Here is a 22,198-nt window from a genome sequence, read left to right on the forward strand (position 1 = left end):
GCAATACCCACTGCTGGCACTCGTCACAAAATTAAGGCTGAAAGTCTGGTGCCTGGCTAAATTTCCATTTGGGTAATTAAATTTTGTAATATACCGTGCTGAAAGGAGCAAAAGCAGTGAAAAGTAGAAGAGATTTCCTGAGTCTGTTTCCTTGAATTCACAATAATGTGAATACATACACCAATGTATGTATTAAAACCAATTAGATTGTTTTGTTCTCCGTTGAAGTCAGAAAACTGTTATAGAGGCTTTCTCAGATATATTTTCTCTGCTTTCCAGACTGAAGCTCATGAACATCTGTCCTACCAGAGCTTTACGTGATGTTACCGTTGTCTCCACAGTACATGGTGTCCTTGTCTCCATCTTTACAGCCTTTATTTTGGTGACATGTTTTCCCCACAGACTCAAGTTGTCCTTCTCTGCATCTGTTCCAATTTCAATAAGACTTCCACAAACCAAGAAACCCAAAATTTCAACATCTTACCAGGACTTTTTGGAATTACATTTACCAGAATACGGAACGCGTTATTTGACTTGCTGCTGGTGGTTATGAACCACCCATTCTTCAAGGTTCAGGACAAACAGATATAGGCCAAATGCTGTGCCTCAAAAAGCTGTCAATAAGCAATTGAACAGGAATAAGAAATTTAGGCTCCTTCTAAGCCTTGACTTGTGTGCCACTCGTATTTCAGCCATATTTACTAATTATTTTTGTTTCTTTATTAACAGCTTTTGTTAAACACTGGGATGCTAGATTTCTTGTTCTTTTTCTTATGCTCATGATCTTGCACCTTGTACCATTACATTTCATCTCATTTTTCAATCTGCTAGCTTTCAAGGTCACTCATTCATTTCAAGGTCATGTTTATTTGTGCGTGACCTGCCTTTTTTATGTAAATGAGCACAATTTTTATTTCTTTCGAGCTTTGATTTAAAGCTTTGAATACTGCTTAGTATCTTAAATTTATTTTCAACTGACGCAATTAATAGTTGTTTGATAAAAAGCTATCTATAGCTATCTCTGTAGATATTGCTTCTCTGATATTCTCACCATTTATACTAATCAAGTAAAAATAACATTACTTCTTATCCAGCCAGGAGGTGTGTGATGAAATCTGTTGTTTATCAAATCCAGAAGTAATTAGCGCTTATCGTTACTGGTACCATTAGTTCTCCAGTTTGTACCCATTCATTCCTACCAAAATGAAACAGTTACCGGTAATCCTTACATCTCAAATAATAACTCAGGTATTTGGATATGGTATTTCTCACTGTCTTCTCTAATCGGTTTTATAATTTTTCTCCTATTGCATGACCCTTTTCCACATGACATCTTTCAATTAAGGTCTATAGTAACAATTCTGTCTTCCCTGGAGGAAAATGGTACATGGTTTGTGCTTTTGGCTACAAATTCTTTTGAAAGGGAAAACTCGCACTATATCTAGGCAATAGGTTTCTTCTGGTCGTGTTAGAATTGTCTAAGTTAGAAACCCTGCGTATAAATCCCTCAGATCTCCAGTTCAGCTACATTTCATCAAATTATTAATCTTCACCAGTCACGAACATCAAAAAAGTACCACTGAGAGAAGGGAAAAAACCAACAAATCCTGTATTTTGTTGCCCTTTCCCTCCCCATAATAGCTTCCGAGTAGTACAAAAGCATCGGCCAAAAAGCTCTTAATACTCTAGAATAGATTTTCATTTTTTTTTCTTTTTTTTTTTTTTTTTTTCTGGGAGTTACAGCATGTTTGCAGGAGGTTTTTGGGCATCCGGGTGAGAAGGGAATATTCTCAGTGCAGATTACATGCTCAGCAAATTCTTGCTAACCCAAATCTATCTCTCCTGAGCATGTGTAAACAGATTTTCCAAAGTCTCAGAACTTGGCAAATTTCAGTTGATTTTCAGAAGTGCAGCAAAAGTTACTTTAAAATGTTAATGTGAGCCAAACAATATATTGTTCCCAAAGTGCACTCTAGGAGGCAGATGAACAAACTTTGCTGAAATAACTTTTCTCAGTCCAGGTTGAATTTAGAATAATAATAATTAAAAAAAATTGCAAGGAATTAAAGTTTGGCAAAGCGGAAAATATTAGTCAGCTTAAACTATAGCTATTAAAACATATTCTGCCAACAATTTATTAATTCCAAAATGGGAGAACTCTTTGCAGCTGAATAAAAAGCTGTGAAATAACTGGTAGCCACATTCTTGGGTTTTATTGAGGGCCAAGAAAAAGACTCTAAAGAGCAGACCATGCACTGCATATGACTCTGATGAAATGCAAAAGAAGGTAAGTAGTCAATTAAATTATAGTACAAAAACATAGATAAAATGAATCTTTCAGAGGTTTTGGACACCAGTTTCACAATATGTCGCAATAAAGATAGATGGTATTGCAAAAATATTTGAAAGCAGCAACCATAAGGTTTGTCATACTGACCACTCTGATATCTTACAAAAAAATAATAAGCCTAATAGGCACGTGTTTTCCTATTAACCACTCTGAGGCATTTTTTGTGAGATGGTCTCATGGTCGGTTGCAACAAAAGAGAATTCAAATCCTGTTACCATTCCAAACCACTTCTTCCTATTTCAATCTATATAATTGCATTGGCATCACCAAAATTCCTCATACATTCAGATATTAAAAAAAAAAAAAAGAAAGGTAAGTATCACCTTGTGTCCCAAACAGACTTTTTCCAGTTTGTCCTAAAAGTCCTTCTTTTTTAAAAAAAACAAACAAACCAAACAAGTCCCCCTCATGACTAGTCCAGATGCGCCCTGAAATGACACAACTACAGGTTTGATTCTTGACACAGGGTTTCAGGGCAGCAGCAAATGACACGTTCCCAACAAATAAGCTACCCCATTCAGTTCATAATTCGGTTGAGGGTCTACAAATGAAGTCATTTATGCAATTAGCACAGAACAGTAATGATTTGCTTGCGTAGGATCCTCTCCATCTGCCACTAAAGTCACAGCGGTGCTACAAGTCTCCATTTCTCCCCCTGCAGCTGCCAGGGGCGCTGACTCCAAAGCCCCCATCTCGTGCTGGGATAGCAGCTCCTCATCCCATGATGCCACGGAGAGGAGCCTGGCTTCAGGAGCTGCAGGACGCCTGATTTCAGCTTTTGTAACTGTTTGCAATGCAGTGGCCACTCTCAGTTTTTGCGGATGTATGTTGAGTGCCAGGTAAAGTGTATGTAATGAGTAAGAACACTGGAAAGTGTTCCTTTCCAGTATGGGTGAGAGTGGCATTCCTCTTCGCTCTTGCCATTGGATTTTGGAGTCTTATTGCATGACTTTATGGAGAATGAATGAAAAAGGCATCTAACATCTTTTAAAGTGTGTTTTTCTACACCCTGCCACTGCTAAAATAATAATTATATGTTTTTAGTTTCAAATTTCCTGTCAGTGACTTTCCTACTATTCTAGAGCTGGCTTGGCCTTTTACTTTGTATTTATTTTGAAAGGTTGCAACATACTTAAGGAAAAGAAAAAAAAAGCAAAAATATTTATATTATAAAGTTATAAATGTGTAAAATATGATATGTACGATATAAATCATGAAGATGAGATGAATGGTTATTTTTTCCCTAGAAAATATGTAGACTTAGAAAACACAAACAAATTATTAAGGAAGGCACATATGATAAATGGCTTGCTCACATTCAGAAGAAAATAATACATTGCATTACTAATGGAGAATTCTGTCTTTGAGTGGTATTTTTTCCCATTGTTTTTTAAATGTAGACATCTAAAATAGCTGGAATATAACTGTGAAAGGGAGGTAAACTGATGAAAGGATTCCAAGTGCGGAGCTGGACGCGAGTCTGCAAGGCCATGGTCATGTTAAACATATTGAGAGAAAGATCTTGCAGCTGGTGCTAATGAGAAGAGAGAGGAAAGCGAAACCCTCATCAACCTGTCCATTAAGAAATGCTCTTGTAGCACATAACATACTGTACAAGCTGTGGTACTTCTGCTTACATTGCCTGGCTGGTAAAAAAGCCCAAACCAAAAAGTTTGGAGGTGCTCCATTTTCTAATCATAGAATCATAGAATGTGTTAGGTTGGAAGGAACCTTTAAAGGTCATCTAGTCCAACCCCCCTGCAGTAAGCAGGGACATCTTCAACTAGATCAGGTGGCTCAGAGCCTCATCAAGCCTGGCCTTGAATGTCTCCAGGGATGGGGCCTCCACCACCTCTCTGGGCAACCTGTTCCAGTGTTTCACCACCCTCATTGTAAAGAACTTCTTCCTAACGTCTAATCTAAACCTACCCTGGTCTACTTGATAACCATTGTCCCTCGTCCTATCGCTACATGCCCTTGCAAACAGCCCCTCCCCAGCTTTCCTGTAGGCCCCCTTCAGGTACTGGAAGGCCACTATAAGGTATCCCTGGAGCCTTCTCTTCTCCAGGCTGAACAACCCCAACTCTCTCAGCCTGTCTTCATAGCAGAGGCGCTCCAGCCCTCTGATCATCTTCGTGGCCCTCCTCTGGACCTGCTCCAACAGCTCCATCTCATTCTTTTGCTGAGGGCTCCATAGCTGGATACAGTACTGCAGGTGGGGTCTCACGAGAGCCGAGTAGAGGGGCAGAATCACCTCTCTGGATCTGCTGGCCACAGTTCTTTTGATGCACCCCAGGATGTGATTGGCCTTCTGGGCTGCAAGTGCACATTGTTGGCTCATGTCCAGCTTTTCATCCACGAGTACCACATGATGCTTATATATTTTACTGCTAATGTCCGCAGGAATACTCATTTACTGCTATTTGTTAAAAAAACTTACTTTGAATAGTGTACTCATGCTAGGATCAAGGCTTTTGGGCAGAAGATTTCTGCATTCAGGTCTCTGGAGGCACTTGCTTATGCATCTTCAGTAGTTAATATCAGGGTGAATATGGAGCAGGAGCCATATGGAGCAATATTAATTTATCGTTCGTGATATCTCCATCATTTAAGCAAAGGTAGCCTCAGACTCTTTGACATATCTCCCCTTTCTCAACATGTCCAGTATTTACTTCTGGAAAAAAATTATGGAGATAACAAGGTGGTTTTATGTGACTTTTTGCTATATCTCTTCCTAATCTCCTGACACTGAAATATGTCATCTGAGTTTTACACTTCAACAGAAACATTTTTTCGAACAGGATGTTTTACTCCTCCGTAGCACTGAGATGATCAGAGCCCTGGCAGGGCAGTGGTCTTTCCAAGTGCCAGCAGAGAAGCTCCAGCCTGATAGCAGACTCAAAACTTCAGGTCTAATGGATGATGGTGGTGCCAGCACATGTGTCTTCCGGGAGATAGGAATGTCGATCTCACGCTGCGGCAGGATTTCTTTCCCTTTACAACTGCGGTGAGGAGCAGCAGTGGTGGCATTGAATCCAGCTGCTGCTGCCCAGCTGAACGCCAAGACAGATAAACTGTGGGATGTTCTTAGCAGCTCCTCCATGAGGTAGTAAGATAAACAAGAGAAACATGAGGAGATATTAAAGAGCAGATGATAATCCGTTTTCAGGAAACAGCATTTCTCCAGCAAAAGAGGCTGAACTTTATCAAAGGGAAAACTTCTCCTGGAGGACTTGCCAAAGTAAATCTCTTTGATGCAAATGGTTTAAGCAAAGACATTCACCTTAATCTACTGTGCGGTGACCTGGTCTTCTGATACAGAGAATAATTATGGGTGTTTTCAGAATTGCTGTGGTCTGCAAATCCTCCAAACCTAAAATAAGTACTTATAGTGTTCCCACTTCACCACTCTGATCTTGAAGTCACCTACATTTCTCTTGAATTTAGTAATGCCTAATGCCTTTAGACTTTGCTACTTAAAAGGGCTTCGCTGCCTTGTGAAGGACAGATTAAAAAAATGCAAGTCCTCATTAACAAATTTCTTTCAGCTTTACAGTTTTGTTATTGTGCCTGTGCTAAAAGTGATAACATCTAATAAAATGAATGACCCACAAATAACTTGCCCAAAGGGTAGTACAAAACGGAGAGGAAAAGATGAATGTTTAGCTGTTGAAATTAGTATTTCCACGTAGATTGATCTTTGTGCCAGTTTGCCACCCCGGACATTTTCAGTTTAGTTTATTTGTGTTACAGTAGTAGTGACAATGTAGTTAAATATAGCCTCTGAAAACAGGATCTCTGCCTGTTCCATTTGTATTCTACTGTTCTTTCATTAAACATTTCTTCATCTTTGCAGAGCCAAATTCTTACAATAATAAATCAGAGACACCTAAGGTTCTTGCCAAGTCAAATATCTACAGTTTCTGGCAATTATGTAATTTCCAGATTTGCTACAATGGCTCTTGCTGATAAGTCAATTGTCATAAAAAGAAATGTTCCAGACCAATCTTTATTAGGGTGTCCTTCACTGATCTGTGTAAAATAATCCCCCTCCTGCCCCACTCTCTTTTACAAAAGAGAAACATAATTACAGCTTTTTCCCTTGCTTTGAATGACTCTTCATCATAACAATTTATATCTGGAAAATGTCACAAGAAAATGTGAAAAAGGTAAGTTTAAACCAAAGAAATCAGGCACTGCTGTTATTAATAGAACAACTCAAAAATGTTTCCCATGATGTGTTATAATGGCTCTGTCTTATAATAAAATTTAACAGTGATGTATTTCCCTTGTTCTCAGGTTGATTTTGTATTAGAAGTCCAGACAAAAGTAATTTGTAGCAAAGGTCCCTGATCCAATGTCTGTATATGGAAAAGACTCAAAGGACTTCATGCCCATTTAAAAGCCCTTTAAAATGATTAATGGCTAAATGCATTACAAATTATCAAGTATTTCACACTGACAAAACAGAGGATTTCTTATGAGTTTTGGCCAAATTTTCCTTCCTTAGTACTTGGAGTATAATATCACATAAACACTAATTGTGAGCGCCCATTCGGAGTGGCGATGAAGTAAGGGCAGATTAAAAAAAGCCCTGTATTTTATTGCCAATTTTTGCTGCTTTCAGTGTAGTTGTTTTATATTTAAAAGGGCGCTTGCAATCCTCATTGGCACCTCTACTGTAAAGCATTCTCTGAGTCCTTCATCATTTCGATGGCAAATTAGGAAGAACAAAATGAAATCCCAGGATTTAGCTGCAAGTTCCCAATTTCTGGTCATACCTGGAAGTGATTCTGGCACCAACTCTGAAAAAGAAGCCTGTCCCTTTCTGCGCTTAAAACCTAATGATTTATTTTCCAGCTCTCATCATCTTTTTTTCTTGAGTAAAAAGGCAAAGCTGGGATATATAGAAATGGGGCCTGTCCTGGCTGGTGGAGTTGGCCAACCTCATTCCCCATGGTTCGTTTGAAATGAAGTCCTAAAATATTATTGTTGGGCTTGCACAAGGAGAATTGCGTAGCATTAACGCAAAAACAGACAAACACAAACCCCATGTCTTTCAGCACTAGTCAAAAAAGGGAACTCTCATCACAATTTGCATTCCTTGTAGCTACCATGTTTGCCTCTGGTGGCGTTTTGGACTCCTCAGTGCTGGTGAGGGCCACAGAGGAAAGCAGAGGTATCTAGGCATGCAGCAAGCCCAAACACAGCAGTTCACTCATTTGCGTGGCTATGATGGCATCCCCAGAAGGCACGCGGAGGGCATCGCTCCCTTCACCTCTGAAAAGCTCCCTCTTCTATCAGCAGCCAGCACTGAGAGCTGGCAGCGCACCTTCCAGGCATCTGCTGGCCGCCACCTCCCCTTGAACCGCCACGTAGGAACACCCAGAGCCCAGTCCAAAACCTGCTGACAGCTAAGAATATATCGAATTATAATAGCTATTACATATATTTAATGACAGTGTGTTTACACAACTTTATTAGGTCATACGCTTATTTTCCGCAGAGAGCTGCTAGCTGTTAACAAATGTGCGAAACTGCTGATCTTATATGTAAGATCACTGGTATCTTTTTTTGCAGTTGCAAGAAGTTTGAAACACGCACAGGAAAAGCAAATAGAACTGAATTGTCTACCGCCTCAGAAACATTGTGGCGGTCATAACATGGAGGAGACTAATTAATCATGCACAAGACACGGCCAGCCTGTGAAATATCACAGAACAAAAAAACGGACCTCTGTATGTCTGTTTAGCCATTAACATATTATTTTCCAGTTTCTGTCTCTTTCTGCAAAACATTGTTTTTTCCTCTATGTGTGTCGTGCCTTGATACTGTGCATATAACTCAACAACTGTTCTGAAGTTTGGCAGGTTTCCAACTGCCCTCATGTCATCTTTATGAAATTTGAAAACATTAGGGTTGTACATATTATCTTTTGAAGTGATGATGTGATTCATTATCCCGCAGCTCTCATTAGCCACAAGGGGCTAAGAAATTTATATCATGTGCAAACTCGTCTGTTTAGTGGTTTGTCCAGGGGCAATGCTAGGGTCAAAATTAAAAATGATGAAACTCTCTCTTCCATCTTTCACAGAAGAGAGACTTTCATGCCCCCTCTTTATTACAAAGTTCTCTGTAATAAATAAATAAATAAATAAATAAATATATAAATAAATAAATAATTTTTGCTCTTAGGTATTTTTAAACTTAAGGAAAAGTCTCAGCCAATAGAAACAATCCCAGTATTCATTCAAGCAGGCTGAAATTCACTACAGTGCTAATATTTTAGGAAGCGTGTGACGTAATTCCAGTCAGGTCTACCATGATAGCAATGCCAGCAAAATATTGCAACATTATCAAGCTTTGCTATTTATTGTAAACGAGGGCTTAGTGAGCTTTCAAGGGGGCTGGCGATAAGGGCAGAGGTGTTTCTTCACTAACTGACCCCCTACTCTCCAGTTGGCCAGGGACTTGTCTCTGGGGCTTAACCTCCAGGCTGGCATCTTCTATGCTCCTGTCAGTAAGCCTTTCTTTGCTGGCTGGGAGTCCTGGAAGCCTTTTCCAGCAAAATTTTCTTTCTTCTTACCCTTGCAGACATGAGTTGTGCCATGCTAGCTGTCCTCAGAATAAAAGAATAGCCCCTAAATTGTATTATTTTTTTTTTTTTTTATTGTAGATATGCCATAAAATCCCACTGAAGGGTACTCTCTTCTGCTGTAGCATCGTGCTTGGGAAAGAGAGGAGCACACCCAGCTGGGGGAAAGGAATAAAGTACGGGGTCTTTTTCAGCTCTTCCCACATCCAAGTGCTGGAGCAGAGAAGGAATTCAAGCAGTCTTATCTGTGCTCTGAGACGGAAACTGGGGCAGGAACAAAGAGGTCACAAAGGGACTAGGAATAGGACAAAAAATTAGCAGAGTGAATACAGCAAATCTATTAACATCTAATAATTCTGGCATTGTTTGGAACAGGGGATATTTAAGACCATTTCCATGGTATTAGTGCATCTCCCATCACTATATTCAAGTATTAAAATATGGATTATAGTTAACATTAAAATTGCCCGCATGGGACCCCAGAGACCCTTTGCACTTTGGTGACTTACAGGAATGCTTTCAGTGAAGTAGATTCACTGTTGCAAATAGGGGAAAATCTACTCTTAAATTTATGGATAACACCATAACACAAGCTAGATCTGAGGGATTTTTGTGTGTGTGTGCAAAACTATATATCTATGGTTATCCTAGCAAGTAAAAACATTGGTTTTGCAGAACAGTTATCTTTCGGGTCTGTGGAACTGACATAAAGTATCTCAGCAAAAGCAGTCTTACAGTTGCAGTAGAGCCAATATCTTACAGCTGTGACTGTGCTAGGAGAACTGCCATCAGTATGGTAGTAAAAAAGAAACAGGCAGGAAATAGGTTTCACATTCTGGCCAAATGTAACAGTATGGAAAAATGTTTATGTCCTGAATCAGGACAAAGAAGTCAAAATCTAAAAACATCATGGGCTGTAAATCCAGAAGATATGGTTTTGGTTCAGATCAGCTGTAGCATTTTGTTTTGCCAATTTGGAAACATTTTGGTTGTTTTCAATATATACTTTGTGATTTAAGTTGCTTATCTTTCTCTATGAAAAGTAATTTTGAGCCATGGAATGGTCATTTCTGGAGACAAAGTCTCAGTTACATCAAAAAACATTTGCAAATGTTTTTCAATCCATTTCCCAAAACCAACATTTCCCCTTGAAAAAAATGTTGTATGAAGTAATCAATATGTTCTAATTTGAAAAGTAGAACAAAAATGTTCCTGACCAACTCACTGATGTATCCGTAATGACAGCAATTTTCCTTGGTAAATGAGGCTTGGAACAATTCATATAAATTAGACTCATGTATGTGGGTGCTGCAGGACTGGCAGTGATAGTTTTATATGTTTTGGTAGTTTTAGAAGCTCTGTCTTCATTTGCTGGACTTGATTGTTACTTTTTCTTTTCTGACAGTATTGGAGATTCTTTCTACCGCACTAACAGACGTCAATGGGCAGAGCTATTCCCACTACTTAATAACAATAGGTTTAAACTGGACAATTACGGCATCCTAAATACTAAGAGAAAGAATTGAAGGATGTAGGGTAGATGGGAAATAAAAACTGGAATGGGAACTGTAAACATTTTTGCAAAGTTGTATCCCCTTTTTGTGGCTTGCAATATTTAAGAAAAACACATCTGAGGAGGCATTTTGGCAGAACTTTCTGATATATATTCATTTTGCTCTGGAGGATGACATATTCTGTCATTAATACATGTGCAGAACACCCTCGAGTCTGCACGCAAGACATTCGCTGATGTTCACAGCAGAATTAATATAAGCTGAACAAAGTGCCACGTAATTAATAGAGGGTAAATGATTAACAAATGTGATAACACAGGCTAAATCTGCGATAACAAAGGCTAGCTCTGGACACAGCAAACCGCTCTTCTTAGTTTTCCTCCACGGCTGGCAGAGAGCGGTAGATTCTTCTCGGGGATGATTCAAAGCAGAAGCCTCCCATGGGAGCTCTTGGCTGAGCCGACACGATAGGACTGACAGGTCCTACAGCGAAACCTTGCAGGCTCGGTTCACGCGGCACCGTGGCCTCCTTCCAGCCCTGCGAGGGGAGTAGACGGGGGTTGTGTTTCAGGATTGTGCATCAGGATTTCCTTCCAAAGGAAACGCAGGCCCGCAGGTAGAGGGAATATCACATATCATTCCAGTTTCTTCCCTGAGGGGAAAAATTGTGGGGCAAACTGCAGAGCGTGTCTTCCCTGGTGTCTGGGTGCACCTGGGGTGCGTGTCCTGGGATCAGGATTGAAAGGGGCACCGTGGAGTCCCCTCATGGTATGGAAGAGTAGCCTCTTGCTCTCCAGGACCTCCAGCTCCCTCAGTCAGCTACAGATGAAGTGTAGGGTGAATAAGTACTTACTTCTGAAGTTATGCTCTGGAATATCTCTCCCTCCATACTCTGAAAAACATAAGGTGTGAACCAGTTATTGTTTCTTTATCATCTGGAATGAAATCTAAGTGCCATTGAGCAAAGTCTTGCCTCTTAGTTCTGACAACGCGTACCCTTTAAAATATGTTATCTCCTGAAAGTGAATTATGGAATTGTTTGCTGATGCTTTTTAAAGACCAGTTTTAATGATGACTGTCAAAATAAACCTCTGGAGGCTGCAGATATTTAAACCCCTGACCAAATCTGTGCTGATCAAACTGTTTTGCTTGATCTGGAAATATGAGACCTCCCCCTCTGTAGCTATCTGTGAAATGCTTGTTTTTATGCACACATTAGTAGAGTTTCTGGAGTATTACTTAAATAGTGTTATTATTCAGCTTAGTTTACCTCTATCATAATTTTCACTGTATGGTCCTTTGCTGCTGTGCTGTAACAGCTAAAAGCAAATGACTTTGCAAAAATGAAGAAAGAATCTTGAGGCCATTATGCTTTCTTATTCCAAATGTTATTTTATATACCTATAGAAATTATATGTTAGCTAAACCATCTGCTAAAGTCATGCACAAGCTGTTATTTAACAGGGTCTGCAAATGATCAGATACAGCCTCACAAGCAGGTCACTCAGTCGCAGCAAATTACAAATGCGTTTCAAATAGGATAATTTGACCAGCTGAAAGATATATAGAAATACTTTCTGAGGAGAAAAACACTAGAAACTGCTTGCCCGTTACTAGGTTTTAACTTCGAAAATATCTCTAGAAAGAGACTGGGGTCCAAACCACAAAATACAGAGCTGGATTTTAAAATCCTTGAATTTGGGGAATCTGGTCTGAAGCTTTAGTTCTGCTCCTTGTTGAGGGGGATCTCATTTATGAAATTCAGAGCTGCATCTGGGTTTGGATTGGAAATTAGTGCAAAAATGGGGTTATTTGCTTCCAAGAACCTTGGTTCGGTCCCCGCTTCTAATTATTGTCCCAACTGAGGAAGCACTGATGGCTGATGCACATCATTCAGGAACTCCGTACAAGTATACTTGCACAAAAGTTTTACTTTACTCAGTTGGAAGCAAATGTAGTGCTTGCAGCCAGACCTGGTTTGGCCATGAGTGAAAACCGCTTACAGCTCTGCAGAATGCAAAATTGAATCTTTAAGGCTAGCAGATCATGCTTTCTACAAGCAGCCGAAAGGACATCACTTGTCCATTTGAACTTTGACTATGACAAAACAGGCTGCTATTAGTCCATTTTCCACCAAGCATTGTGACAAACAAATCAAAACTCAGGAAGTTCTTTGAAAAGTTATGATTTGGGGTTTTTTTTTACATTAGTTTTCTATTTATTACCAATAGTAGCAAACATTATTGAATGACTCGTTTGTGTCTCTGAAAGCTTCTGAAATTCTTACCTAATTTCAGCCAAATGTGACAGTGGTAGATGTACTAAAGATACCATGTTCATACAGGTTTCAGGTAGGGGCTGTTTGAGAGTCCTGTCTGAGGAGAAGGCTGCAATGTGATGGCCAAAGAACCTGCCTTAGAAGTAAAAACATGATGAATGGAAGAGAGTGTCAGTCATTGTTAACCCTTTCTGAGACACTGTAGAATCCACCCGGCAAGTGCCCAGACGTAGGAAATCAGATTGAATTAGGTTTGTTGCTTTGAGGATTATTACTTTTTGTTGTTGTTGTTGGACGTTTATGTAACTATTTTGTTCTGTTTTGAACTTTATTCTTTGCATCTCTCACAAGCTTCACATGACATTTTCACTCCAAAAAACCTAAAGCTATAAAGTAAAGTCCACTTCTTAGGTGGACTCACAACAGATCAGGAGCTGATTGAATAAGAAACACAAACATTTGTGAATAGGTTCCTAAGACTCTGAACTCATTCCTGAATATGATGCTGCCGCTTGATTTGTTTATAGATATGTGTATATATAAAATATAAGGTTTCTCAAGAACAACTGCTTTAATTCATTCATCTGTTTGGGGAAGGAGAATTCATTAATGTGAATGGGAAAGGGGATTCCACTTGTGGAAGGACCTCTTTGAGCTTTCTGAAGCAAATAGTACTACCTTACCTACTAGGAAGACCATAGGAAAAAAAAAATAAAGGCAGTACGTTTCAATTAATTATAAATGTAGCTTACCTCTTTCTTCTCAGATGAGATTTTTTCCATTTGAAAACTCTACTTAACATACTTTAGGAAGAAGACTACAAGTAACTGCCGCAATGGATCAGATCCATTGTCTATATCGTCCAGCAGCCGGTAGCCAACAGTGATTGATGACCAGAAGGAGACGCTTCAAGGGAAATTATGGTTCATCTCCTCCTTCCTCAAGATCTCCCAACATAGATCTGTTTTAATATAATAATTACAGATGGGTTTGTGCACAAAATAATGAGGTTTAACATGTCCGTTATGTGAACTAATTCTGTGCAAAGGAAGAGAGAATGCAGGGATATTTTAAAGGGCTTAATGCTGACCTGATGATTATCCAGACAGAGTCAATGGGTTTTATTTTATCATTCAGCAATAGTAGAATCACAATAAGAATGATGAGGTTTTTCTGAAGACTTCACCCCAGACAGGCCAACACTCAACATGCCTACTCATTGCTCACTACTGAGATTCCATTATGGTTCCAGGATTTGTTGGAACCACCGCAGAGTATGCAACCTCCAGTTAACTGGAATTGCTTTTTTAATTAAAGATGAAAAGTAAAGATGACCTGAATAGAATTGTGAATCCTACCTCTCTGTACTTTATTTTGTATACCTATGTTTAACATCAAAACAGCAGATGGATCCAATACCGGAAGGGGCCTATTCTCTATTTCAGACATTCCTGAATTTCATGAAATCAGCCTCAGGATATTGCTATTAATATGTCTGAGCATTTGTCCAATTTGCCCTCAAACCTAAGTTACAACCCTAACCTAGCTCTGGACACTATCAGCCCATTCCTAATAAAAAATAGATGTTCTTTATCGCAATGCATAGTTTTGTCAGTCATGGTCCTTTGAGGCCAAATGTCTTAACATAATGCTAATTCTCTGGTCTTTTATGGCGTGTCTTTTGTAATCATCTGAAAGCACTTTACAAAAATCACTTATGACATATCTGTGAAATACATAGTTGATATCATACTCTCTATGGACAGTTCAGTGCCCAAAGGCATCTGGAACCCAAAACATAAAACTTGCCTATTGCACCTAAGAAAAAAAATCCTGAAATCTAGCCATCCTATTTCTGTGACCAGAAAAAAGTTATTTCACAACAGCTGAGTTGCTAATATGATTTTTTGGCAGTTTTTCAAGCTCCTGTGATTTCCCTAATAGCCACTTGGAAAATGAAAGGCAGTGCACATTTAAATCAATGAGCTTCTCAATACAGAACGCGCAGTGTAGGAAATAAAGCTATGTGGCAATGGTACTAGATTAAAACACAGGACACAGAGATTCACCTCATCAATTAACCACAGCTTCCTGGGGTGACCTTGGAAGTCACATAAACTCTTTGTGGGTAGGTATCTTTGTTGGTTTGGGGAACGAGTGGCACTTCTGATTTTTCATTTCTTATCAGTCTGATTTTAAAATCTTTGAGGACAAAGCTGCCATTCATTAGAAAACACAATATCATCTCTGATCATCAGGCTTTGATCTCAGCTGGGGCTTGTTGATACCGCTAGAATGCAAATTTGAAATAACATTGTAGGAACATTATATATTTCTCTTGCACAGTAATATTCCTGCTCGCAGATAAATTGACCAATAGGATGACTTATGTTAACATTTTTAAGTCTTTCATCTCATGGAAGCCAAAATATAATCAGAAAAGTGTAAAGTGATTTTGCATCCCGTACTATTTCTGCGAATGGATTCTTTCACAACTTCCAAAGAACAGCCACAGCAAACGCCCTGGGCTCCCTGGAGCACTCGCTGTGTAACTTCGCGCTGAATGGCCACTGGGTGGCTACACTTCCCTTCGGCATCTCCGAGCCCTCGCTCCATTCTGTCATCCCAGCATTACAACCTTATTAAGATGAACAATGGAAGGATACACCCAGAAATCTGGAAGTATTCAAAAACCAGGCTTCACCGGTCTCTTATTTGTACACTATGGCCCATTGGCCTGTACATAGAAAAGTTACAGTGCTATTGGAAAACACCATCAAACAGCAATAAATGTGCAGAGGAGAAAGGGAAATACAGAGATGAGTTACCAATAAAGTGAGCATATTCTGCACATTTATCTTGTTAGTCTCCATGTCCTGGCCACTTCCCAATTTGAGTGCTTCTGCTGGATATCCTACTGGTTCACAACTGTTTCAGATTTTGATTCCCTTTCCTATGCTGGCATTCACCAAAAAGCCTCCTGCCATGTTCTGGGACGATCTCCTGGTTACTGATACAGAGAAGAAGGGATTCTGGCCTCCGCCACCTGACATGTCTTCATGTCAGCCCTACCAGGAAGATGATCTGTTATATTATGGGGGCTACATGTGTGAAATCATCAGCGCAGCTTCACAGCATTTCCATTTTCAGGGATGAAACCTTCCAAACCAAACTCATAACTGAAGGTCTATTTAAGCTATCTCCAAAGAGCTTTTGACACCAGGCAATTACTGGTGCTACAGCAAGACAAATAATATTAAATGATAAACAGCACCGATGTGAGCAGCAAAGCAAGCGGCTCAGCTACAACATATCCCGTGGTACTGTGAGCTGGAATAGCATGTGTTATTTTTCTTAATAATGATTGCTGTAGACTTCCACGAACAGTCCCATTGGAAACGGTAGCAGGGAAGCTTTGGGAAGACAGAAAATGTTCAGATTAAATCTGTTCCTGTGCTTATGCTGAAAAGTGATAATCATGACTGGTTCTGCCTGACGCTCACTAGTCTTAAATATCTCTTGGAGTTTTTTTCCTATCAACTGAAACAAAATAAGGAAAGGACATAAAATATTCTTTTTTTTTCAGAGAGAAAAAATAAATGAAGGTTGCATTTCCACAGACAGGGCTTTACTGTAAACAGAAGGTACAGTATCTTGGAACTGGCAAATGTTTAAAAAGAAGAAAGGAAAAAAACCTGTCAGTAAACGTGAATGTGTCATTAATGCTCCAGCATGAATGGATAGATGTGCCAATAAAATACCCACCCACCACACTCCCGTCTCAACTGGAGAAAAAGTTTTGTGTTGTGTCTGACAAACGTCAGGATGTTACAAGGGAAGGAGAAAGTAAGCAATATGTGAACGGAGCAAATGAAGTCAAGGACCTAATTCTGGGGTTTATATGCAATGCAATTTCCAGTCTCTTGATGCAGCAGGAGTGAAAGAAGGCTTCTCAGTCTAAATATAGCGTTGGCTGATTGCTGTGCGCTGTGCAGTCATGCTGAAAGGTTTCTGTCCTGATGGCCATGTGCGTGGGAGGCAAGCCCGTTGCAACCAGGCGCTACGCTGTCAGGCATTGCAGTGTGGTAGGATTTCCTGCTGTATTGAGTAATTTGTGCCAAGAACTTGCAATAGGTAAAGGCTTTGTTTCACTCTCTGAAATCTCTGCAGTCTTGGCAGTCTCTGCTCATGGCCTTTAAAAGAGAAAGTTTCAGGTGAACATCTGACTTCTTTGTGATTTAAAGCTTTCCTGCAGGCTAAGTGTTGAGCAGCTCTGCATTTTTTCATTTTTCATTTTTCATTTAGTTTTTCTGCATTATTAGTCTGCAGGACCAGGCGCAGCTGCAGTGTGGATGGCAGGAGGGTGCCCTGGACAGTCCTGTGGTCTCTCCCTCATCATCTAACACGAAATATACCGCCATGGGGACAAGCAAGAGAAAGAGTGAAAGGAAGAACTGGATTTAGCTTCTCGGATTGCCATAAATCTGATCCTGGCCCTTAGGTGAAATTAAGGGTTATCCTTGGGCAAGTGAATTAACTCAATAGAATCTTGATTTTTCTTGTAAAATGGGGACAATATACCTTATCCATCCCTGTAAAGGCTTTAAGATATCTGAATGAAAAGTGCTACTTAGACACTGGGTGTTATTTTTAGAGCGCTCTAGTGCCTGACTATGCCAGATGCGAATATCCATTCCTCTTCCTTCAATAAAAGTCCGAAAAGATTGGATCAGAAACGTGGGCCATTTCTTGAGCACCTTTGTACGCAGATCTGGGGCTACTAGTGTTCCTTTGGAACAGCATCTTCTGAAGACAGGGGAAATACTATTCTTTTCTTAACTTCTGTTTTCTCATTGATCTTCTTTGCTTCTGCATTGATTCAAAGTAGTCCTTTCGAATAAGATTTCAGAGTTGTTATTTTGTTGTTTTAATTTTGAACTTCTAAGTCTCCCGGGTTTAAACCGAAAGTAAGAGTAGTGCCCGTTTGATACAGCTGCTGGCCATATGTGTTGGAGGGGGGAACATGTGATTGTGAGGAATATGATGACATCCAAACCGATAAAACATTCATCCCAAGGTAAATGGGTGTATCTGTTATATATTTAGGCATTCTCTTTTACCGGCAGACTTAGAGCAATTTAAAAGCACAAAACCATAAAAGGAGGAAAGATCATAAGGGTTTGTGAGGAAGACTGAGGGGAATGGAGGAGAGGGCTTATCACGAGCTACAGTGATGAAAACAGTGGGAGGTATATAGATGAAGTGGAACCACTCTGAGGTTCTCCTTCTTATACGCATATTAGAGCAAGAATGGCTGGTTTCCAAAGACTTTTTTGTCACCAGAAATATCTGTTTTGCTATTGATTGCCTTTTACCCCCTTAAAAAAAGACAACCCCCCGTCTTTGTTCTCAATTTGTTTTTCTATCCCCCATCCTGTGTCTAGCAGAGTCCAAAGCACCTCTAAAATTGGCGGCAAGTTAACATGGTACTGACGTAGATCAGCACAGTATATCCTAACAGCCCAGCCTAAGATAATCCCATGACTCTGACATATCATAATAAACCATTGTTAGATAAATTTATATCTTTGCCATATGTAAAGAAAGAACTCACCATAAACCAAACCTATGCCTTCGGTGCTTCTTCCCTTGGGGTGAAGCTTCTCCCTAGACAGAAAGGAAGCAAGCCCTGTTTGGACCCTTCAAATAGAGCATCGGTGTAGAAATGTCCTTCTAAAGCTGCATAGAGCATGCATTTTTGGGCTACGGGAGGAAGCACATAAAAATTTTCCATGAGAAATGGTACTGATGAGCTTCCTTTCCCTCTCCAGCTTTTCTCCTCTGGCAACAGCATCTGCTGCTACAGTAACGCTGAGCATGTTCTGGTCAGCCCCTGTTGTGCACATCATGCCTAGCTGAATCAGTAGATGGGGTTTTTTATCCCCTTCAACTCATAATCCTTTTGGGAATATAATACATCTAGATATTTGAAACATGAGAGATCTTTTGAGATTCCAGTAGTATTTTTTCACTTGTCAGTGTTATTCAAGCATGGTTACTATCACATGGCTGTAGATGTCTCTTGGTTTTTCTAAGCAAAGAAGGCAAAAAAAAAACCTAAAAAAAACAAGTACTATATGATTTAGAGGACCAGGTATAAAGAATTTGTAGAAAAAACAGAAAAGCGAGTAAGTAATTGACAACATGTCCAATAATGTATAGTTAAGGCACAGATTTGAGCACAAATATGGTGCTTTAAAATCATCAATTTGAATGGGAAGCAGATTCAGTAATCTTGCAGATCACTCAAAATCCAGCACATACAATTAATTAAAAAATAATAATAATAATACAGTGGGTGCCTAGATCTCTTCCAGTACTTAAAGAAAAAGTTGTAAAGTACTACACAGAGAAATTTCAAACACAATCTGACTGCATAGAACTGTTCAATGTGTAGTATGATGCTAATGTGTAATGTAAAGAGTGATTGTATCTCTGTCTGCAGTAGCTCCCAGTCATTATTTCCCTAGGAAACCAGCATCTGTGATTGTGTCTTAATTGTAAAGAAGATTCTCAAGAGTGGCCAGAATCATGTGTTTTCTTTGATCAACACATGTCCTGTCTTCCTGGAAACCACCTCAGGTAGCCTGATGAAATGCCTGATAGTAGCTTTCTGGCTATACAAAGAAGTATACAAATGGACTGGCCAGACAGGTGAGATCTAAATGGTGACCCACCACGTGTGGCTAGTGCTGGGCTGGAAGGTGTTTAATGGCCAAGAAGTCCAGATTTGAGAGGAAAGTCAATACACTGTATAAATCCTATATCAAAATGGAAATAGGTATTTGTATGCAACACCTAATACAATTGGAGTTTGCTGGTGTTGTTTTCTTCAAGGCAGCAGGTTTAATAGCGTCTTGATGCTTGCCATATGTACAGTCTGATGTAGATCATCAGCTGGAGTGCTTCGTGCTTACAAGGCATAGTGGAAAGCATATATTTGCAGTGCCACATTAAAACTCAATTGGCTGCTGCTTACCCTCAGAACTTCATTATAAGCACAACGTAAGTTTTAAGAGAAAAATCCATAAGCATGTGTTTATGCTCCAAAACAGAGCTTTAGATTGACTTCTAATGAAAGACTGAAGCAATTTCAGAGTAATTAATGCGTTTCCTGTGATTGCTGATGTGACCTCACCCGTAACTAATGATGGTAACTTACATGCACATGAGATGGATGTGGATCAGTCATCCAGCATGGCAGGTACAGCATCGAGGTAAGATATGGAAGGAATGGCGAGTGTGTATGGAAAGAGGAGTACTTAAGTATGCATAGCAACTTCACTGGATAAAAAAAAAAAGGATATGCTATAGAGTTCATAGGTTGTATATTTTTCTTGTTTTAAAATAATAATTATTAAAACATCATGTTTTAATGGCATTATATTTATAATTTACTATACCAATATATATGTGAATTTATGCGTTTACCTCCCAAGGCTTAATGCTAGATAGGATGATTGTATCATTCAGTCTAACTCTCTGGGTATTTTCATGCAGAAGAGCCAGCCAGACGAGGGAATCCTCTGTATCCTCACGGAGTGCTGCTCCGTCCTAAGGTTGCCCCGTCTCCAGCAGCAGCCAATGTGTAATGTCGCAGAGGCAGGAGAAAGGCACCAAACCAAACAACCCAAAATAACAACCCACTAGCTAAACAGAAAATGAGCAAATAAACAGAAGAGCTCTTGAAGTTGTTCATAGGGATGGAAAAAATATTTTTCTGATTTCTTCAGCCAACAAGCTGAAGCATGAGATTGAAGCACAGCCACTGTCTGAGCCCAGAGCAGTTGATACTCTCCGTCTGCTGCAGCAGCCCACACACCCCAAACTCTGTAAGGATGGAGACTTACTGAACCTGTGCCCAGAAGAGAACCATAAGCCCTTAATTTAATGCCTATGACCTTAATCTCACCAGCTGCTTTAAAGCACACTGTAAAAAGGTACCAAAATCTTCCAATTGATGAGGATGTGATCACCTCCCCTTAACATCTCACAAAGAGAATATCTCGTCTTATTACAGGCTTGATTTGTCTAATTTGACCTTCCTGCTCATGAGTGTTTGACAGAAGGCTTATGTCGGCAGTTCTGCTCATCTCTCACCCATGCACTTGCATACCGTGATAGCACACCCAACAGACAGAAAACCTTCATGAAGGCCCTGTTCAATACCGAGAGAAGCAAAACACAGAAAGAATGGGAGCATTTGCTTGTAGCTGTCTGTAAGCTAAGTAAGTGAAAAGCAGAAATTGGCTTTAATCAAGAGCTTTTTAGCCATCAGAATGATGTGGTTAGGGGAGTTGTGTAGAGCTCTTCCTAAGTAAAATTCAGGGGGTGTGAACGGATCCTGTGAATACATTGCTAAGCCCTGCCAGGACCCCACCAAGAAACAGTACATCTCCCTGGAGCATGGCAGAGCTTTCAAAAGCAGTAAATTGCAGATTTTGGTCCTTAAAGGACTTTGTTAGTCAAAGCTTTACATCTGCAGATTTAAGCATTTACACAAGTTGAGCTTTTAGCTAATATTATTTAAATAGGGCTTGGAATGTTGTAGGCAGCCAAAACTAGTCTTTCCTCTTAACATATGGTATGGTATGGTATTACAGAACATTTAAGCCTTTAATCTTGCTAAGTAGGAGAGAGAGAGAGAAATCAAACATTTTTAAGTCAATAGGCAGCTGATAGCAATATTACATGCATGTGAAGTACAGCAGCTAGCGTTGGAGAAGCTATGATTTTCAACTGCAAGGGCGAACTGCTATATTATGAATTGCTTAACGAAGTCCTGGTATTTAAAAAATCCCTTAGAATGAAAGCTAACTTACACGTATAAGACCAATGACTGCTTTTAGTGTTCTGCAAACAACTACATTTAAGTATGCCAAGCCATAAGCAAGTCACACAGATCCACTGTGTGACAAACCATTATAGAGCAAACCCACAGATGTCAAAGGTTTTGTTCATAAAGTTAAGCACAGACATTCCCTTTGCAGAGCCAGAACCAAAATTTCATTTTCTATAAGGCAGAAATTTTGTGAAGCAGAATGAATCTCAAAGGTTTCATGTTCAGCTTCAGGCCATTCTAAAGTATTCATTTGAATCCAGGATGAAGAAAATCTCTACAAAGTTTTCTCTAAGTTGTCTGAATTTTTATTTTGGGCACAGTAGATTACATTCCTGATTTTGCAAACACTTAATGCATGTTCTTAATTTTGTGCAACCCTTTGATCCATGCAACCATAAAAGTTTACTCTTGTGTGTTAACATTTGAAGGACCAGGCACATCAGAGTAGCAGTATGTGTTTACTCTGTGAAATAAAAAGGAACAACAATACCAGAAGCTGGAGTATTTCACAATCTAAAACCAGACAAATTCTCCTTTGGGGCACATCTAGCAAATCTCA

This window comes from Larus michahellis, chromosome 3, assembly GCF_964199755.1.
Source record: "Larus michahellis chromosome 3, bLarMic1.1, whole genome shotgun sequence".
Taxonomy (NCBI): domain Eukaryota; kingdom Metazoa; phylum Chordata; class Aves; order Charadriiformes; family Laridae; genus Larus; species Larus michahellis.